This window comes from Cryptomeria japonica, chromosome 1 (assembly GCF_030272615.1).
Source record: "Cryptomeria japonica chromosome 1, Sugi_1.0, whole genome shotgun sequence".
Classification (NCBI taxonomy): Eukaryota; Viridiplantae; Streptophyta; class Pinopsida; order Cupressales; family Cupressaceae; genus Cryptomeria; species Cryptomeria japonica.
Genome location: NC_081405.1, coordinates 262,767,098 through 262,788,037, shown reverse-complemented (window position 1 = coordinate 262,788,037; position 20,940 = coordinate 262,767,098). Strand labels below are relative to the sequence as shown.

Sequence of the window (20,940 nt, the reverse complement as noted above, 5' to 3'; positions counted from 1 at the left end):
GTTATATTAGTCATTTGCATTTTATTTGGTGTGATTCCGGTTAGTTTTGAGAAAGTTATGAGTGTTTTGGTGTTTCCGGTAGTGGTTGGATAGTGTGTTTTCTAGCTTGCAGAATTAGAACAGCAATAGTGTTCAAGTGTGGCATGTTTTTGTTAGTGGATTGTTTGAGATCAACATTAAGCTTCTTATCTTATCTCATATCTCTTTTTTGTAAGATTGTTTCAGTAGTACTGATCAATCATTCTTGATGTTCTTATTTGTAATTCCCACTGCATAAGTGGAAGAGGCTGGCTTAGCCGCCTTCTTGCTTTGTAATTCAGTTTATGTACTCAGTCCTCCCACTGAATAAGTGGTCGAGTGATAAGTTTTATGCAATTGTCCTCCCGCTGAAATATGCGGTAGAGTGATAGCTTAATGTAATGTCCTCCCGCTGAAATACGCGGTAGAGTGATTGAGTTTCAGTTTCTTGCTATTTCCCTTGGTTGGTTTACCGCCAAGAGTTCAGTTTCTATCCTGTTGGATAAGCAGAAGGGGCTGGCTTGCCGCCCGTGCATTGTAATTTCAGTTTGATTTATGGTGCTAATAATCCTCGGAACACCGTATGCTCTCACCCTCCTAGATTGGGCTCTCGGTGAACAAAAGGTGTAAGGGTTCCCTTTCAGTAGTTTGGATTATTTCTCTAACCTTAATGGGTTATGGTGTTTGATTTGTAAATCTTATTGCCAAATCAAAAAAAATTTATTGGGGATATTACAGAAATTGAGGACAGCGAGTATGAAGAGGCTCCTGAATGGCCTAAAACTGAGTCAGAAGACAGAGGAGTGGTTGCTCAACTCTCTAGCATTCACAAGAATGAGTCCTTTAGAGTTTGGGGTGTGATAGGAGAATATTGTGTCATTGCTCTCATTGACACAGGAGCGACTCGTAATTTCATTGATAAGAGAATTGTTACAAAGAGGGGGCTAGTGGCAGAGGAAGTAGAAGGCTTCAAAGTCATGGTAGCTGATGGCTCCACTATATCTTGCAACCGAATGATTTCCAGCATGTCTCTAAAGTTGGAAAACCATGAGATTCGAGATGATTTCTTTGTGGTTAGCATTGGAGGGACTGATGATGCAGTCCTTGGGATTTATTGGCTGAGATCTCTTGGTGAGATCACATTAAATTTGCAAACCATGGAACTGAAATTCATGTTTGATGGGAAGAAGGTGGTATTGAGAAGAATGTCAAATGGAGGACTTAGAGTTGTTTCATTGAAGAGGATGGAGAGGCTGATCCGCCATGACCAAGTGGAGTGGGCAGCAAAGTGTTTGATAATGTCGTCAAATCCATTGGAAGACAAGGGCAGCTACTCTGTAGACATTCAAGCATTGATTACAGAAAAAAGTAAGGTCTTTGGGAAACCACCACTTGATAGACCTCCTAAGATCAAGGTCATGCCTTCCAAATCACTAGAAGAGAAACAAAGCTATCCCGAAGACATTCAAGCTTTGATTACCAAGAGGAGTAAGGTGTTTGAAAATCCTCCTCCTGGAAGACCTCCTGAAAGAGGGATTGAGCATATCATTGAGTTGGAAGAAGGAGCAAAACCGGTAATGACTACTCCTTACCGCTACCCCAAGAAGCAAAAGGATGAGATCGAGAAAGCAATTCTGGAGCTGCTTGATATGGGTTACATACGGCCAAGCAAGAGCCCATTTGCTTCGGTTGTGGTCTTGGTGAAAAAGAAGGATGGGACCATGCGCATGTGCGTGGACTACCGGGCCTTGAATCAGAAAACTATTAAGAAACGGTATCCTATCCCAAGAATTGATGAGCTACATGGTGCAGTGTTCTTCTCAAAGATCGATCTCAGATCGGGGTATCGTCAGATTAGGATGAGAGCATCAGATGTAGAGAAGACTACTTTTAGATGCCACTTTGGGCATTTTGAGTTCCTAGTCATGCCCTTTGGCTTGACTAACGCCCCTGCCACATTCCAGTCATGCATGAACAAAATCTTCAAGAAATAGTTGAGGAAGTTTGTGCTCATATTCTTTGATGACATACTCATATTCAGCAAGTCTTGGAAGGAGTACTTACAGTATTTGGATGAAGTGTTGAGCATACTGGAATCCAAATCCATGTTTGCAAAGGAGTCCAAATGTGAATTTGGAATGCAAGAATTGCTCTACCTTGGTCACATTATCAGTGCAAGAGGTGTGAAGGTAGACCCTGAAAAGATTAGAGCTATCATTGATTGGCCTCCTCCCGAGAACATAACACACTTGAAGGGATTCTTGGGTCTTTGTGGTTTTTACCGTAGGTTTGTGAAGGGATACTCTCAGTTGGCTGCCCCCCTCACAGATCTTACAAGGAAAGGAGCTTTTGAGTGGTCAGAAAAAGCACAAATAGTGTTCGATCAGTTCAAGGAGATCATGAGCTCATGCCCTGTTTTGGTCTTACCAGATTTCACCAAGCCTTTTCAACTGCAGTGTGATGCATCGGGAGAAGGTGTTGGTGCAGTTCTTATGCAAAACAAGCATCCTATTGTCTTTGAAAGTAGGAAGTTGAGAGGACCTGAAAGGCTATATTCAATATATGTCAAGGAGATGCTTGCCATAATGCATGCCCTTGCAAAGTTTAGGCAGTATCTTGTGGGGAGTAAGTTCGTTGTTAAGGCTGATCATAACAGTCTTAAGCACTTCATGTACTAGAAAGACTTGAACGAAAGGCAGAAGAAGTGGGTTAGTAAGCTTCAGGCTTATCACTTTGACATTGAGTATGTCAAAGGGAAGAACAACATAGTGGTAGATGCTCTTTCCCGGAGACCCCATTTGAGCTCTATGAGTGAGCTTACAATTGATTGGAGGGACTTGTTGCTTGCTGATTATACCAAAAATCAGTTTGCAACCAGCATCATGAGGGCACTTTTCATGATGAAAAGTATAGATTGGTTGATGGACTAATTATGTATAAGGGTAGGATCCTTCTTCTACTTGAATCTAAGTTGAAGGAGAAGGTATTACAGAACTTTCATGACATTCCTCTTGCTGGCCATCAGGGTTTTTTCAAAACTTATAGGCAGATCCAAGAGAGATTCTCTTGGAAAGGGCTAAAAAAGGATGTTCTGAAGTATATCATGGAATGCCATGTTTGTCAGAGGAACAAAGATGAGCACACTGCACCCGCTGGATTGTTGCAACCACTGTCGATTCCCAGTCAAAAATGGGAAAGTATCTCTATGGATTTCATCACTGGGTTGTCGAGAGCTAGTGGGAAGGATTGTATCTATGTGGTGGTAGATAGATTAATGAAATTTGCTCATTTTTTAGCTATCACCAGCTCATTTACAACAGCTCAGGTTGCTGATTTGTTCTTCCGTGAGGTGTTTAGGCTGCATGGGCTGCCTAAAAACATTGTGAGTGATAGGGACAGCAAGTTCCTAAGCTCTTTCTGGCAGGAGATTTTCAGATTGTGTGGTACTGTGCTCACCCCAAGCACGAGTTACCATCCTCAAACAGATGGACAAACTGAGATAGTTAACAAGTGGTTGGAAGGTTATTTGAGAAATTATGTTTCAGAACAACAGAAGGCATGGGTAAGATGGCTACATCTTGGTGACGATTTCTATAATTCCACTTATGACATGTCCATCCGGGTGTCTCCTTTCATGGCACTCTATGAATACAAGGCCCCTAGCTTTGCTGATTTGGTGTTTGGAGATTGCAGAGCACCTCAAGCTAGGGACATGGTTCAACAGTGTCAGGATATTCTAAAAGCATTGAAGGACAACCTCCAGATTGCACAAAATCACCAGAAGATGTACACTGATCAGCAGCAAGTTGAGCCTTCATTTGAGGTTGGTGATATGGTCTATTTGAGACTCCAGCCCTTCAGACAGTTTACTCTTAAGAAGAGTGGAGCGGAAAACCTTAAGCCACGTTTTTATGGACCATTCAGGGTCATCAGGAGAATTGAAGCTGTAGCTTATGAGTTGGAGCTACCAGCGAGTAGCCGAGTACATAATGTCTTCCATGTGTCACGCCTCAAAAAGGCGCTTGGGCACAACGTGATAGTCTCTTCTAATTTGCCTCCTTTGGATGAAGAGGGAGAGTTGCTACTAGTTCCTGAAGCAATCCTTGATGGCAGGGAACGATTTTTGAGGAGAAGGACCATCAGGGAGTATTTGGTCAAGTGGAAAGACTTACCGATGGAGGATGCTACTTGGGAGAATGAGGAGATATTACAGCATCCCGATTTGCGATTTCTTGAGGACAAGCAATTTTGGGGAGGGCGGACTGTAATGTCCCCTTCTCAATGATGTGCATTCAGTGGCCCATTGGCCTATTCCGGAGACCCATAGGCTATTTAGAAAGGAGAATTAGGGTTTCCAACTTTTGTGGAGTTCTGCACAAGCTTTTTAGGGTTTGTTAGGAGAAAATTATTCAATTCTGCTTATGGTTTCCTTCTGGGTTTTCCATGAACTCCAGGGTGGCATAAAATGCATTTGATTCTTTGGTGAAGTCAAAACTTACTATTTTTAGTAAGTTAGGATTTGGCTGTTTGGATGATGCAGTTCTTCTGAGCTTTCCAAGCCCTTTCTCTGGGTGCGAAGATTATGTTTTTCGGAGCAGTATTTCTTGACTTACTATTTTTAGTAAGTGGTTGTGTTGAGCATTTCTATTTTTAGCAATCTCGGACAGGACTCAGCATAGTTCAGTGGTCTTCATCGCACAGCTTCATCCTTGATTTTGGTATTAATCAGTATTGGAGTTATAAGTTATTTAATTAAATATTATTTCCTTATCCTAAGGTTTAATATTTTATTATTTTTATTATTGATTAATTGTGTTGTGGGCGACTTAGGAAAAATATCTATCTGCCATCAATATTGTTATTTTCCTATGTTAGTGGCATTAAAAGGATGGTGTTGAGAAAGATGAAATATTTCATGTTTATATTATTTTATATTGCAAAGTTATCACCATGGAAAAAGTTTGAACTTTGCCTAGGAAGTTTGGGAAAATTAACGCCATGTCTAGGGGAGGCTATGACATGAAATGAAATTGAATTTCAATTGTTTTCGACACCATTTGCATTTGAATTTCAGAGGGAAAAATCTATAAATACAAGTGCTTGGCCTCTCATTTGGCATCTTATGAAATTGCATCGTTATGCTGTCAGTTTGGCGATTGAAATCTGAGCTTCGAAGTGTGGCTTCCTAGCTAAGTCTTAGTTTCGTACTTGGAAGATAGTACCTAGCTGTGTTCTTGTAATTCCAGTGCTGTCAGTGAGTGTTTTGCAGATTGTGGAGAGTTTTTGTGTGGGAATGGAGTGTTTTATGGTTGCTCGTCGTGGAGTTGCTAAAACCATATTTTGTTCATACCTCTTGGCCAAGCGAATCTATCATTTTGGGTATTTGCGTTGTAGATTTCTATGTCCTAGGCGATGGCATTTGTAAGTTTTCAGCACTAATCTTTGAGTAATCATTTTTTATTTTGCAAATCGTACTTCCCAGCCTAGGCGTTATTCTTGTGTGGGCATTTTGGAAGCAAGATGTGGTAAATGGGGTATATGGAGGTCACTTTCCTGATTGTAATTGGTCATTTTCAATATATTAGCAATTTGGGACTCTTTGGGGATGTTAGATGTGACTAGTGAGTGAGTTTTATGCATTTTAGTGTGTCTTGGTGTTGCTGGTTGTGCATTTCAGCTTGCTGTCATAAAATTACAGATTTCCAGAAGTTGGTGTTTGGGTGTGCCCTTCGTAGTGTGAGTAGATTAGTTGATTTGGGTGTGATTTGAGGTGATTTGGGAGAGTTTGGAGTGAGAAATGAGCATTTCATAGTTTCTTGAAGCTGCTGGTCTGCATGTTATTGATCCTAGGATTTCATAATTTCATGTTGAAGGATCTTTTGGGAGTTAGTAACTGTTTGAAGATATTTATCAGCATTGGACAGCATTACTTCTCTATTCTATCGCTCTATTTTATATTGTAAGGTTAAGTAGTAGTACTACTAACCATTTATGGATTGTAAGCATTCCCATTGGAAAGTGGAAGAGGCTGGCTTGCCGCCTATATTTTGATATTTGTCGCTCAGTCCTCCCGCTACATAAGCGGTAGAGTGATATCCGTTTGTAATGGTCCTCCCACTGCATAAGCGGTTGAGTGATATTTATTGTAATGATCCTCCCGCTGCATAAGCAGTTGAGTTGAGCTTGTTTGGTGTGTTCAATCCTCCCGCTGAAATATTGTGGTTGAGTGATTCGTGTTTTGGGAGTGTTGTTCTCTTGGCTGGTTCACCACCAAGCTTCTTGATTCACCCGCTGGATAAGCGGAAGGGGTTGGCTTGCCGCCCATTATTGTATTCAGCACTTCAGCAGATTATTACTAACGATCCCCTGCTACCGTATGCTCTCACCCTCCTAATCTGGGCTCTCGGTGATCAAAAGGTGTGGGGTTCCCTTCAGTTGTTTGGATTTCATTGTTCTAACCCTAATGGGTGATTGGTGTGATTGTGATCTTGCTATTGAAAAATCAAAAAAAATTAAGGGGAATATTACACCGGGACCCATCTTGCATTGTTAACTTGAGTCTACATTCCCCTAAGATGCACTTAAGGAGGGGTGTTGGTGTAAATTGTCTCATAGTTACAGTTTACTTAAGTTGACTTAGGGTAATGCATTTCATAGTAGTTTGGATATGAGACACTTAGAGAAATGTGCACATAGGGATGATACACGTAGGAGAAATTCTACCTTTTGTGGTCTTATCTTTTATCGCATTCCACCTTCGGTGGGTGATCCACCTCTTGTGGAATATTTTATTATTTCTCCTACCTACCCTTGTCTCTCATTGAGCCACATGTCATGGTTGTGTGCTCACTATCCATATGGCCTTGCCTTTATAAGCAGACTCATTTTATATTGTATGTAATGATCCAATTGAGAGTATTTGCATCTTGATTAGAATACAGTTTATTCTCATCAAATCTATTGTCTCTCTCTTGTGCTATTCATTGTGCTCTAGATCTTGGCTATATTTGACAAATTCTTACAGTATTTTATGTAGAAATAAAGAATAATTGTTCCCCATCTCAATTCTTCAAATTTCAGGTATACTCACCTCTCAATTTGTCAAGCAACCTTGTTGGTAAAAGAAATGCCCCAATAATGCGATTCAAGATATTTCTTAATTTGTGAGGAACTATCCAAAACAAAACATCCCTTCAAAAAATAAATGCTTTTCGAGTGAGGTATCGATGAGAACTATCTCATAACATGAACAAAGGGAACACAGTAATTACGTGAGCACAACATGATGCAGAATGGAGCCAATTTCCTTAGAAAAATGTAACAAAATATATCATGGTTATTGAATGTGAAAAGGTTTTTTAGTAGAATTCTACCACAATGACAGCAATGAAAAAATTGCATCAATGGTGCTCAAAGCTTATAAGAATATTCACCAGGAGAGACCGAAAAAAATAAAATTCATAGTGCAACACAGTTGGCAAATCTTCTTACTTCTAAGAATATGAAAAATAAGTATTAGAGGCTATTACTTGAGGAATAATATGAAAATTTCTAGTAATGTGTGTACATTTTAGTGAATCTAATAACAACATTATAACAAGTTTATGTAGATCCCATATAAAACCTTATAGTTATGAATCGTGATTTTTTTTTATTCTTCACTAATTGGTTGGCCTGATTCTTGAAAATTTGTATGAAAACTAGCCCTTTGTAAAAAAAAATATCCCACACAATTTCCCATGATATCTATATAATGTTAGCGCGCATGCATACTCTTGTGAAAGGATTCAAAAAGTAGCCTTCTCCCATTATACAATTAGAACCCATACAATTACAGTAAAAATTTGGGGGCCCAAGTGTTGATGGTTGGCAACTTTAGATTTACTACTAAGCTTTTTCAAAAGATCGAAACCTAGAAGTAGAATGCTTGGATTATATATGGCCGAGGAAAAACTATTTAATTGCGAGTTTCTACAAGGCGAGTCTTATACATCAAATTGGTGTGTTGCTTAAGGTTCAGTTGCAATAAAGCAACACTGGTTCATACCCCACATTGCAATAAGACAGTCCTTTATTCCAACAGAAATGTAGAGAGGTTGTGGTGTAACGATTACAAGGCATTTCTAAGCCTGACATGGGGCTTAATGGGATGCATTTCAGCCTAAAGAGAGCTGTAAAATATTCAGGATGCGGCAAAGCTTAAGGTTTATACCCCCACTAGCAAGAATGCAACACTGGTTCTTACCCCCTCGTTACAATAAGGCAGTCCTTAATTCCAACAAAAGTGTAGAGAAGTTATAGTGGAACGATTTCAAGTCATATATGTGCCTGACATGGGACAAAATGGGATGCATTCAAGCCTAGTTTCCGCTTGAAAATATTAAAAATGAGGCGAAGCTTAACTACACCGTATTAAAGACGGCCAGTAACCTCATTCTCAATTAATGCTATGAAATACATTTCAGCTGCTATTTACTTCGCAATCATCACCTAGCACATTATGTCTTAAACCTAAAACGACGACATCAAAATATCTAAAACTAGAATCACAGAAAATCTTCTAAACGAGCAAACACGGTTTGCTACATTACATCCAAAATCCTATACAGCAATTTTGCCCTGAGGAGTAATCACATTTTCATTACATGAATGTACACTGCATTGTGAAAAATAAAGAACTCAAAGTCAGTCTGGATAAAAACTTTACAAAAGCAAAACGATTGACGATGATGAAACGAAATCCAGAAAAATTACGCTCTACAGGATTATTATCGTGTAATTTACATACCAGAGGAAGCTTAAGCAGAGCATAAATTTATTTCAGTTATTCTTCGATAATTCACCTCCGATCCGCTCAACAGTTTCCTTTTACTGCGCGTGAAGAAAAATGCTACAGTAAATAGGTAATCCTATTTAATAAGGAGAAAAACAGGTCACGCCAAAGCCAGCGTTGAAAGAACACTGAGAATTTTTTTAAATCCAGATCAGAAATTGACATAAGAAAAAATTTCTTGTACCTTGAAAAGGACAATAAAATATTGCGCCAGCTGATTTGAAAGAAAGTTTTTGTCTTTTGATAGCGTGAAATTGCAATAGAATATCTGTGATAAACAAATAAAGCAGGAGGATATTTCCACGGTGATATATGCTTACAAGAAGAATCAGGCAGAAGTCAGCTTGCCTTATAATTTTGAAGGTTCGCGATTATAAATATCTCGTATTTGATTCTAAACAAAAACTATATTAAAATCGTAGTTTTAGTATTACAACAACTAAATTAATAATACTAATTGTACTTTTACATTTTTAACGAATCACTCTTTTTTTTCTCTCTTCAGTGTAAATTTGAAATAATCGAATCTAAATAGTAATGACTTAAATTCAAATAGGTGGTTGGTAATAGAAGTAATTGACAAGAGATTAAGTGGTAATAAGTTTTTGGCTAAGTTTTATGATGATTGGTTGGTATGTTGTGATCAATGGTATACAAGGGTTGTGTTATAGTTTGAGTCCTTGTCTAATGTAAAAAAGTAGTAAAGATGTTCTATGGCTTGAGGTGGATAGATTCATATTTAGGTGATTTGTAGGTGAAAAAGGCATTGTGATATTGTAAGTAATGGTTGTTTATTGATTAAAAATCGTGAAGTTTTAAAGATTTAGCAATATAAATGAGTGCTTTTTAGAATAAACCAAACTAATGTGAATTTCAAGGAAAGCATGGACAATGGACATTCATCAAAGAATAAATTGAAACTTTGCAGGAGGTAAAACACAGTGGATATTCATCCAAGCATAATTATTATCATTATAATATATGTATTTCCTACTATCAGTTGGACTCATCACTATTCTGCCACCATTATCAAGAGCCCACTCTATAAACTCGGGAATGGAAGCCAATTCCCTTAAAGCTTTCCTAGTAGAAAAATTGGTAAAATCTCATCATCCTTCCTTCAAGAAATACCTCCATATATGGGTTTCATAGAAAATAAATAGTATTCTTGTTCATTAAAATCAAAATATGATGATGGAGTATTTGTATGACAAACCATAAATGATAATGCATGGATACATAGAAATACAACCACAAAGCACATATTTTTAATAATTCACATAACATCAACAAAGACCTAGAATAGAATTTTTTGATCAAACAACGTCAAGATATTGAGATTAAAATAATAACATAAAGTAGCCCACAAACAAAATCAACATAAGGAGATAACATTATGTACTAGACATGCATAACATAAGAGATGGATTTTTAAAGGATGCGGCTAAAGATGACCTTGCAAGGCATGTGGAATTAATCAAACACAAAATCAATTTAATTAGTGTAAAGGAAATATGCATACAAATAGATATTCCAAAAAAATATGCAACATAAAGTTGCCTTTCCACCAAAAAATTGTCATTGTCTTTATAACATTCAAATAAAACCTAAGAATTTGTAGCATACGTCGTAAATTGTACACCCCTAATTAGGGTTGTCCAATTCCATGCTAAGGTTAGCACCTGCCTTAGTGTGTCCCATTGCATTTTGCATTGACAAGGCTCATTTAGGCATTTAATTATTAATTTAATTAAATATAAAGTCCTCTCTCGTTTTTATGACAAATTATCACATTTTTAGATCTACATTATTGCTTTAGATCTACATTGCATTTGTGGTTTAAATCATTTACATTATATTCATTTTAGGGTTTTTACTCAAAACACAGGGTAGAACTCTAGTTTGCATTTTAGCTCATAGGAATCTTACAAACACGTGAGATTCTAGAACACACACACTTTTCAATACTATATTGGCTATTTGTGGAGGTGGAAATCACCAAAAAAGGGGGTTCGAGTAAGGCAAAACCCTATATAGCCACAAACACAACATTTTTCAGCTTGTAGGTGCAGTTATAGGTTTTCATCAAAGCGGACAATTTCTAGAAGATCTTAGCCAACTATCACAAACCCATTACTAGAATCAGGACCTAGATTTCAAGGACCAAGGTTCCCCACACCCTAGTGCTCCACACCTTAGTCCTCCTTAGTCAGCTTCAAATTTGGTATACATACCTCAAACAGTCTCAGGTTTCAGATTCCCAATTTGCAGATCAATTCAGTTACTGAGAGCAAGGCAATGGCGATCTAGTCCTGTCAGATCAGGCCCAATTTTTTTGTCACGGGTGCACATCATATTCCCATTTCCAGATCTGTGATTTTTGTCTTAGATTTGTTTCTATATCAATCTGTTATTGTTGTTGTTCTAGTTGTTTTCTTTCATCCTATTAGTTTAGTTTGGCATGCTCCCACATTTGACATGTTCCTTTTCATATCAAAAAAGAAATAGAAACCCTAAAAGTATCTCTTGACTCTCTTTCACAAGAGTTAGTCAAACTGGATCACTTCCTTAGGCTCTTTTGTATTATAATGTATGAATGAAAGTGAGATTAGGCCCTAATCTACCTGAATCCATTTTCATCCATCATATTTTGGTGAACCCGACCTTCTTATATTTGCATTTTTTGATTAAATCTTGTTATTGCATGTTTATTTTATATCAAAAACATAAAAATCTCAAAAATATTATAATATGCATTGTGTGTTCTTAAGTTTTATATGTACTTTTCATTTCAAACATGTCGGATCTTTATTTGCAAGATTTTCATTCATATGATAATGAAGTTGCTTATGATGATTATACATTTAGTAAGAAAGAATTTGATGAGGCTCTTGATGAGTTTCTTTATCCCAAACCTTCTAATCCAACATTTTTCCAAAGACTAATCAACATAGTTACTATTTCATTTCGTAGTGATGATGAAGATAAGTTGGATGACTCTCCTCATGAAGTAATTCCTATTAAATCATCCTTCAAATCTAGTAACATGGTGATTTATGACAATCCTCTTTATGATGATTTGTCTCCTTTTGAATCCAAACATAAACCATTTAGTAGTCATGGTAATGCTATGTTAGATGATGTTCTTGATGATTTTATGTCTACTAAAACTTCTTCAAACAATATTCAAACATCCAAAAGATTGATTAACATGATAAATGTGAATGAACATAACTTTCAAACACCTCCTAATAAACCCCTCTTTGTGGTTCAAGGTGCTAGTCCTTCTCCAAATTCTCAACCTCTTAATAAGCCTCTCGTTGTGGTTTAAGGTGGTTATACTAATGATGCCTTTTGCACTACTAATAAACCATTTATTACTATGCAAGGAGGATATCCTACCAAGAGTCCCTATGAGTATGCTAAACAGATTACCAGAGAGAGTAATAATTTGGTTGCTCACACATATAATACAAGAAACAATAGGCAACCTAGTCCTCCTCTAGTTATTCCTTCTTCACTTCCTACTTCTCAACCTATTTTTCCACCAGCACCTTGTATATCACAACATCTTGGTAAAAAGTATGATCTAATAGAACAACTTAAAGCTACTCTCACTAATATATCTCTTTGGGATTTAATTCACACTTCATCCACACATCATGGAATGTCATGAGATGCTTTGAAGTCTTTAGATGCCCCACCCATATTGACAAATAATAATGTGGCTTCTTTGATTGACTCCATGACAATACCTAAATCTCAAATTGCATACACACAAGATGAGTTATCCTCTCAAGAGATTCAACATCAATATGATCCTCTTATGATTGTTGTCCTTATTAATGGTAATGTCATGAGATGAACCCTTGTTGACAATGGCATTGGCCTTAATATTTGTAGCATTGATATATTACGTAAGATAAATGTGGATACTTCTCTGATTAAATTAGATTCTCTTTCTATTTATGGCTTTGACAATGTTGCTAGAACTTCTTTGGGTGCTATAATCTTTCCTATCAAGGTGGGACCTATTAGTTTACCTACACCTATTCATGTCATGCTCAATATTCTTACCTACAATTTTTTTCTAGGACGACCTTGGATTCATTGTATGCAAGTTGTTTGTTCTACTTTGCATAGACAAGTTAAATTCATTTATAACAATAAGATGTATTCTTTGCATGCTAATACCAACTTACAAGCTTGTTTGCAAACCTCATCTTCCAAATCTTCTTCAACTACTTCTAATTCTTCTCCAAGTACTCATGATTCTTCTTCTATTCAAACCGAATCACCATCTTCTCCTAAAGATACTTATTCGCCTGAGGAAGTACTCTTAGGTGATGATTGGGGGTCTTTATATTTTACACCTTCCTTCATAGGAGAATATAAAATCCCCCCAAGAGAGCCTAAGACTAAAAAGGATAATGACATGGATGAATCTAAAAGGCAACCCACTTTATCTAAACAACTTAGCAACAACTTTGTGGCTTCTTCAAAATCTAAAACTTCTTCTACTTCAATTGATTATGACATTCAGACATATGAGGCTCCACCTTCCATTACGAAAATGGATGCTCTTTATGGTCTTGGTTTTCACATCTTGGCTAAGATTAGATATAATTACAATGGTTGTGATGCACATGAACAAGGGATAAAGGTTCCTTTTAGAGAATCATGCTTGGGAAACATCTTTTGAACTTGGATAAAATCCCTTTAAGCCCGCCAAAGCCTCTAAGAGACCATACCTTAATATCAATGTCATATTTTCTTCTAATGCACTTTCATTAATACACCATGAATACATTGATTCCAACTCTCATCCACCTTCCTGGGATATATTTTCTACTGATGATTCCTTGGCTGAGTTTCTAGGAGTTTATAATGGTCTTCCTTTCTATCACCATAATCGTGGATTTCCCTATTGTTTAACTGTTAAAGCATACTTTGGGAAGGACACTAAATTGGGTAATGATAATGATAAGATGATACATGAATCTGTAGCATCATAAATTATACACCTCTGATTAGGATTGTCCAATTCCATGCTTAGGTTAGCACCCGTCTTAGTGTGTCCCATTGCATTTTGCATTTATAAGGCTCCTCTAGACATTTAATTATTAATTTAATTAAATCGAAAGTCCTCTCTCATCAATTCACATATTATAAAATTGGGCCCTTAACCCTAGGTGTGCCCCTTTTATTTTATTTTAAATTAATCCTAACAATGTCCTAATATCAATCTTCAAAGTACATTTTTGCCATGGGGACTTCACTTAGTGAACCTGGGTTATAGCATGTGTGTTCATGGCATACTAAATAATCCCCCTATTTAAAAAAAATATTGCCCTAAAATCCTTTTTTCTCACCCTCTCCCAATACACAACACAAATTAAAAGCCCTTGTATTTTGACCATATATTGCAGTTTTCATAGCTCGAATTAAAAAACCCCCTATTTTCACCAAATAGGCAATATATGGAGCTTATTTTTTGAGATATTAAAGCCCCCAATATGAATGCATGTGATATAATATTGCCTAGCTAGTGAAGCCCCCGTGATTTTTGCATATCTAAACACCTTGGATTGACCTACCATGTTGGATTTGACTTTATAATCATGATATCTTGCATCCCTAGAAATTTTTTTAAAAAGTTAGCTAGACTAGAATTATAGCATTATGGTCTTGTACTTTTCTCCCCAAATTTTGGGAGCTTAATTTGGAAATATTATAATGTTCAAATCCTTCTTTGTGTCATTTTTTATTAATTTTGAGTCTACCTATTATCAAAATTAAATTTGGGGTTTCATATACATAGCCTTTTCTTTCCCTCATTTGAGGATCGGAAGCTAGCAGTTGAAGGAGATCCTTGTGAAGTGAAAGTACAAGTTTTATGTGAAGTATACAATCAATAAATTCATCATTAAGCAAACCTTCATAAAAAAATTTATCATTCATGGAAGCGTTAGGAGATATTAAAGAATAATATAGAGATCATCAAATGTTAATTGGCTCGTACCTCTCCTTAGTGTTTGGTATAGTTTCATGTTATTTTCATATCTCTATTTGAGTTTTAGATCTACATATTATCATATTTTTAGATCTACATTATTGCTTTAGATCTATATTAAATTTGTGGTTTGAATCATTTACATTACATTCATTTTAGGGTTTTTACTCAAAACATACGATATAACTCTAGTTTACATTTTAGCTCATAGGAATCTTACAAATACATGAGATTATAGAGCACACACACTTTTTCATACTCTATTGGCTATTTGTGGAGGTGGAAATCACCAAAACAAGGGGTTGAACTAAGGCAAAAATCTATATAGCCACAAACACACCATTTCCTACCTTACAGGTGCAGTTACAAGTTATCGTCAGGGCGAACAATTTCTGGAAGATCTCATCCAACTGGCACATACCCATTACCAAAATCAGGACCTAAATTTCAAGGACCAAGGCACCCCATGCCCCAATACTCCTCAAGCAACTTCAAATGTGGCAAACAAACCTCAAACAATCTCAGGTTTCAGATTCCTAGTTTGTAGACCAGTTCAGTTATTGAGACCAAGGCACCCAGTGCTATGGTCTTGTCAGATCAATTCCATCTTTGTGTCATAGGTGCATATCGTATTCCCATTTCTAGATTTGTGCTTTCTATCTTAGTTTTGTTTTTGTATTAGACTATTATTGTTGTTGTTCTAGTTTTTTTCATTCATCCTATTAGCTTAGTTTGGCATTCTCCCACATTTGACACATTTCATTTTGTATCAACAAAGGAATTGAAATCCTAAAAGAATCTCTTAACTCTCTTTCACGAGAGGTAGTCAAAGTGGATCACTCCCTTAGGCTCTTTCATATTTCCATGTATGATTAAGAGTGGGATTAGGTCCTAATCTACTCGATTCTATTTTCATCTATCACAGAATCAAAAGACGTTTCCTATCATTTCCTTCCTATTTCAAATAGACACAAGGGTGAAACATATGGAAGACATGAGCATAGAAGCAAAATGATAATTTAGCTTAGACAAAGAGGTTGGTACACAAGGCTACCATATTAGGCATATAATGTTTTAAGGATAATGCAAACCTTGAAAATATTTTATGGATAAACCAAAATCCCCGATGCATATGAAACTAGAGATGGAGTATTGTTGTATGCAGCAAAAAATGAACCTATAAAAGGATTGTAAGGAAAAATTTATATGCAAGAAAATAGAGGCCACAATCGGCAACTTTTATGTGCCAGTGCTTAGGAACCAATACCTATAATGAACACTAGCCCATATAACCTCAAGGCCGATAAGATTATAAATTTAGAAGTATATAACAACAACACAAATAAGGAGAAATGTGAACTTCACTTCAAGGTTTTTTGAGATTTTAGAAGATCTACATCTTCCTTGGGAAGATTTCTCAAGAATTGAAATTTTTGATTGTTTAGATAAGGATTTTTACCTCATATAGATTTGTGCTTCTTACTTCTTAATGATTGATCCTTGTAATGTGAGAAAACATCATCTCACTTGCTAGGAAAATAAAAAACTTGTAAACAAGAAATAGAGAAAAAGAGGCATTCAACAAGATGAAAAGATAGCTATAATTCTAAAATCAATTCTGATGGCACCAAACAAATGTAACATCCCTAATTCTTGATTTTTTTGAATTAGAAAATTGTTATAGATCAATTTTGGTAGACCTTTTTGTAGGTTCATTTGGGTATGGTAGCTTATATGTATGTTCTTTGAGTGGTACTTTCTCATAGAAGAAAAGTGTTTCTTAAACACAAATGATTTAATTGAAGGTCGATAAATTAGATTCTTTTTTCCATTTTGAATCTTTCTTTTCCTTTTCTCTGTCGAGATGAGCTACCATGGTATCATATTTCACATATTCTTAAAAAAAAAAATTGCCCTATATAGAAGTGCAACCACAAAGACATATCAAATTTTGGCAGTCAATAAATTGGCCATCAATATACCCTCCTTGCCTTACTCTGAAGCATGCAATAAATACATGCCTATTGGAGTTATTTAGTTAAGGGTGTGTGTACCAAGATGGTGTGAAAAAAAGTGGACACACTCCCCAAAAAAGTTGGAAAAACATAAAACGCAGATGGGTTATTTCAAATTTTAAAAACCTTGTATGCGTTTAGGCTCGTTTTGCCGAGCCTAAACAAAGAAAAATGGTGTACGGGGTTTTGTTTATACTAAACGCATACGCGGTTTAGTTTTCAAAACCCCATACGCAATTTATTGTCAATAAATTTTTTTTTATTGTGACCAACTGGGTCATTTTCAACCTCGGTCGCAAGAAAAGCACTTTAAGGGTTTTAAACAACAAAATACGCGAATTAGGTTCTCAAAATCAAACACACCAACAATGGAAAAGGTATGATATCAAAAAAATTCATCTATTTTATGCATTTAATAAATTATATTCACAATTACAATGTAAATTCATTGTTTTTAATTTTTTTTTTAATTTTTTGTTATGAATGCATATCAGATTCTGAAAATGTTGCCCCCCAACAAGATACACCTCCTAAAAACTTAGGGAAAAACCCATGGGAGAACCAACAACCAAACCCTCAAGATACAAACCCTCCAGCTCCTCCATTAGACCATTCACAAGCTACACAGGAGGATTTGATAATCTAGTTAACACAAAACAATGCCAAAATAACTAGACTGGTGAATAGACTAAAGGCATCCGAGCATGAGCATCATGCATCCCTTGCCAAAACCCTAGAATCATTGGCTAGTAGTGATAATGAAGTTTCCAATCAAATTACAAAATGGGGAAGCTATAGGGATTGATGTCGTTCTTTTTATGCTAGTGGGTTGTCATATAATGAAGTGAGAAAAAAAAACATAAGTAAAGCACAAATATGTGCTCTTTTCATTGATCCCAAAATGGGTGAGACCTTACCTCTTAATTCAAAAAGGTTTTTTTTTTACACTGGTGTAGCCATTTGGCAATGAAAAATGCTTTTTGGGATAGGTGGTGGATGGTCTTTGACCAACCACCTTGTAATAATTTTGAGGTTCCATTATATTTTTTCAGGAAACTATATTGTGAGTTTATCCTCAATGAGCGACCAAACTATTTTGATATGAAAGAGTTCCAAGGTAGAGGTGGAGGCTTTGCCCAAGATAGACCTAGAGCCCAAAGGGTACTAAACCCCCAAAGTCGCATCCCCCTAGCACCAAAACCTATGGTCCACGTCACGATCCCAGTAGCCCTGAAAGAGTCGATGGAGCTACAAACTCTTCAAGCGGACACTACATTGACCGATATCACCATTCAACATGGTACACAGTTATCACACCCTCTTGGCCTAGTTGATGATGCAGTAGTTGAGCCATCTGGCTTTGGTGAGCCCACTCAGCATGTGTGTCCCATTTGTGCAGGTATATGCTTTGGGATGGATGTTGAGGCCTGTGCAGATGGTTCCATGTCCCATCTATATACAATTTGTGGGAGTAGATGTCAAACTACCACTGTAGAGGATGTGGCGCTTACTAATGATTTGATGGATATGGTGTTTGGTGGTCACTTGCAGACACAGGTGTGTTGATACGAATTGATAACATTTTATTAATCAATCACTTAAAACTTGTAAATGTAAATTAATTTTTATTTATAGATCGATTTTAATTGATACAAACAATATGCATTTTAGGATGCAGTAGCGGGTGTTAATACACCATCTGATATTCCTCTTGTAGTTGTTGCCACTGCAACTTCGATGCCTAAGGTATAAATTTTGTAACATGTTAAAATAGAATAGTACCTTGAATTCAAAAAAAAATTATAAGATATACTAACTCTCTTTAATGTATATTTATTTTGTGTTTTATAGGCATTGTCAGGGGATCAAATGTCCTAGATTGATAATGTCACGCTCTCGTCCATCAATTTTGGCCTAGAAATCTATGTGGTATCATATTTGGCACACCTTTTTTTATGTATTATTTTGATTGAATATGCAAGTCATTTAAATTTAGATTTGTTAAATTATATTCAATACTATATACTGATATCTCTAGTGTTGATTTTGTTTCTTTTAGGGTACCCCACGCGTGTCTAAGACACCTCCTCAACGAAAGAAATCCTTGAGGATGCCTAAACGTCAAAAGGTAATTGAACGCATTTTTAATTGACACATTTGTTTCAAAAGGTTGAAATTGTCTTAATTGGAACTTGTAGATTTATTAGTATTTTTTGTCTCTTTTATATACAGTGACAATTGGGATTTGTAGAATTGATGAATTCACCTGATACGCCAAAGGATCAAGAGAGGAAAGAGGTATGTATCTCTACTTTATTTTCTTGATTTGATGATTATATGCACATGTACATGTGAACTTTAGATAAATTATAATCTTATCATTTTTCATACAGGAAATAGCCATAGCTACTTCATCAATGGTGAGCGCTCCTAAGTCTATTGGAGAAGCATCTTAGGCTCTGGTACACTTTTGTTCTATATATTGTAGATTTTTAATGTTTTTATCTACATATGTTATTACCTTTTATTAATTGTATTTAACCTACAATACTTATCATTGTATTAATTGTATTTAATCTTATCGTTTTTCATACAGGAAATAGCCATAGTTACTTCATCAATGGTGAGCCCTCCTAAGTCTACTGGAGAAGCATCTTAGGCTCCAGTACACTTTTGTTGTATATATTGTAGATTTTTAGCGTTTTTTATCTATATATGTTATTACCCTGTATTAATTATATTTAACCTACAATAGGACCCTTTGCGGTTTGCCCATAACGTGGATCTTCTCAAGTTCCATTTTAAGAGGACTCCTAAGTCTGACAAGGCAATGAGAGAAAAGACAGTAGATCCCAGATCAACAGATGAGGTAATCTACAATTCAATTGCAAAGAAATAATTGTTGAAACATTATAGTTATGTTGATAATTGTGAACTATTTTGTACAAAAGGATTCTAACTTGGATTTTGAATCGTGGTTGTGCAACCATATCTACAGAGTCACGTACTACATCAAAGAGGCTCTATTTTGATGATCCACCACAACTATAGGATCATATAGGGTTAGTTCTGGTCATCGAAGGACCAACACATCTAGATTAATTCTACATTTTTATTGTATATCGATCTGGGCATGGCATATGCCATATTTTTGTAAAACTTTTATTGACTTGGCATATATGTCATTTTTTGTATACATACGTGCAATTATTGTGCATTTTGATATATATAAATGTTGATATTTAATCTAATAAATGTACAGTGTGTTCATTATTGTGCATTTTATTGATATTGATATTGATATTGATATAATTTGTTCATTATGTTCATTATTGTGCATTTTGATATATATAAATGTTGATTTATAATTGATATAGTTATTTTTTGCTCAAACAAAGACATGTAATTTATTTTGTGAGCAATATATCTAGAGCGCACAATGAAACAAGTCTGAATGACAACAAACAAGCTTACAAAATTGTAATAAAAGAGCCTCCAACACACAATCATTAAAATTTGTCTCTACCTAAAATAGTAGTTGCAAGCTAGGTATTGCCAAAACCAGTGGCTTGCTAATCAATTACTTCAGCTAAACAAATGCCTTTTGTTTAATTCTACCCCATATAAAAGACTTAACAATTGCCATCACAGAATATGAAGCATTGCAACTATGGAATGTGATTTGATAAGCTTTCTCAAATATTGAACTACCCCTAGAAAACTCCATGTCTCAATCACAATGAAAGTCTTGGATCACTTTAAAATAGCTTCCACTTTTACTAAATTCCTAACAATAGCTGGATCCTTGTCTGATAAATTTTGATCTCGGCTACTCCATAGACCTGGCTAATATTTGATCTCAGACTTAGACAACTATTCGGTGTATTTGGTGACTGCCCTTTTATAAAGATAAATGAATATTTGCCTATGTAATCATCAATATGAATATAAAAAACAAAAATCTTCTTTCTACAATCATGGGTTAAACTCTATTTTATTTACTCTATATATCTCTATGCTGATTTTTTCAAAAAATCTTGTACTTTTGGTTTGCTGATTTT

At 35.9% G+C, this 20,940-nt stretch overlaps 1 protein-coding gene across 3 annotated transcripts in view; it reads right to left on the bottom strand.

Annotated features, from left to right (window-relative positions):
- Positions 1-9,204, bottom strand: part of LOC131873922 (inositol polyphosphate multikinase alpha-like) — a 233,511-nt gene extending 224,307 nt beyond the window's left edge. Inside the window, exons 1-2 of one of the 3 annotated variants that reach the window (XM_059217098.1) lie at positions 9,036-9,204; positions 8,807-8,889 (exon numbers count right to left, since the gene is read on the bottom strand). The gene's annotated coding sequence lies outside the window, so the exon portion shown is untranslated. The other 2 variants (XM_059217095.1, XM_059217097.1) reach the window with 2 other exon arrangements.
- Positions 9,205-20,940: the final 11,736 nt, after the last annotated feature.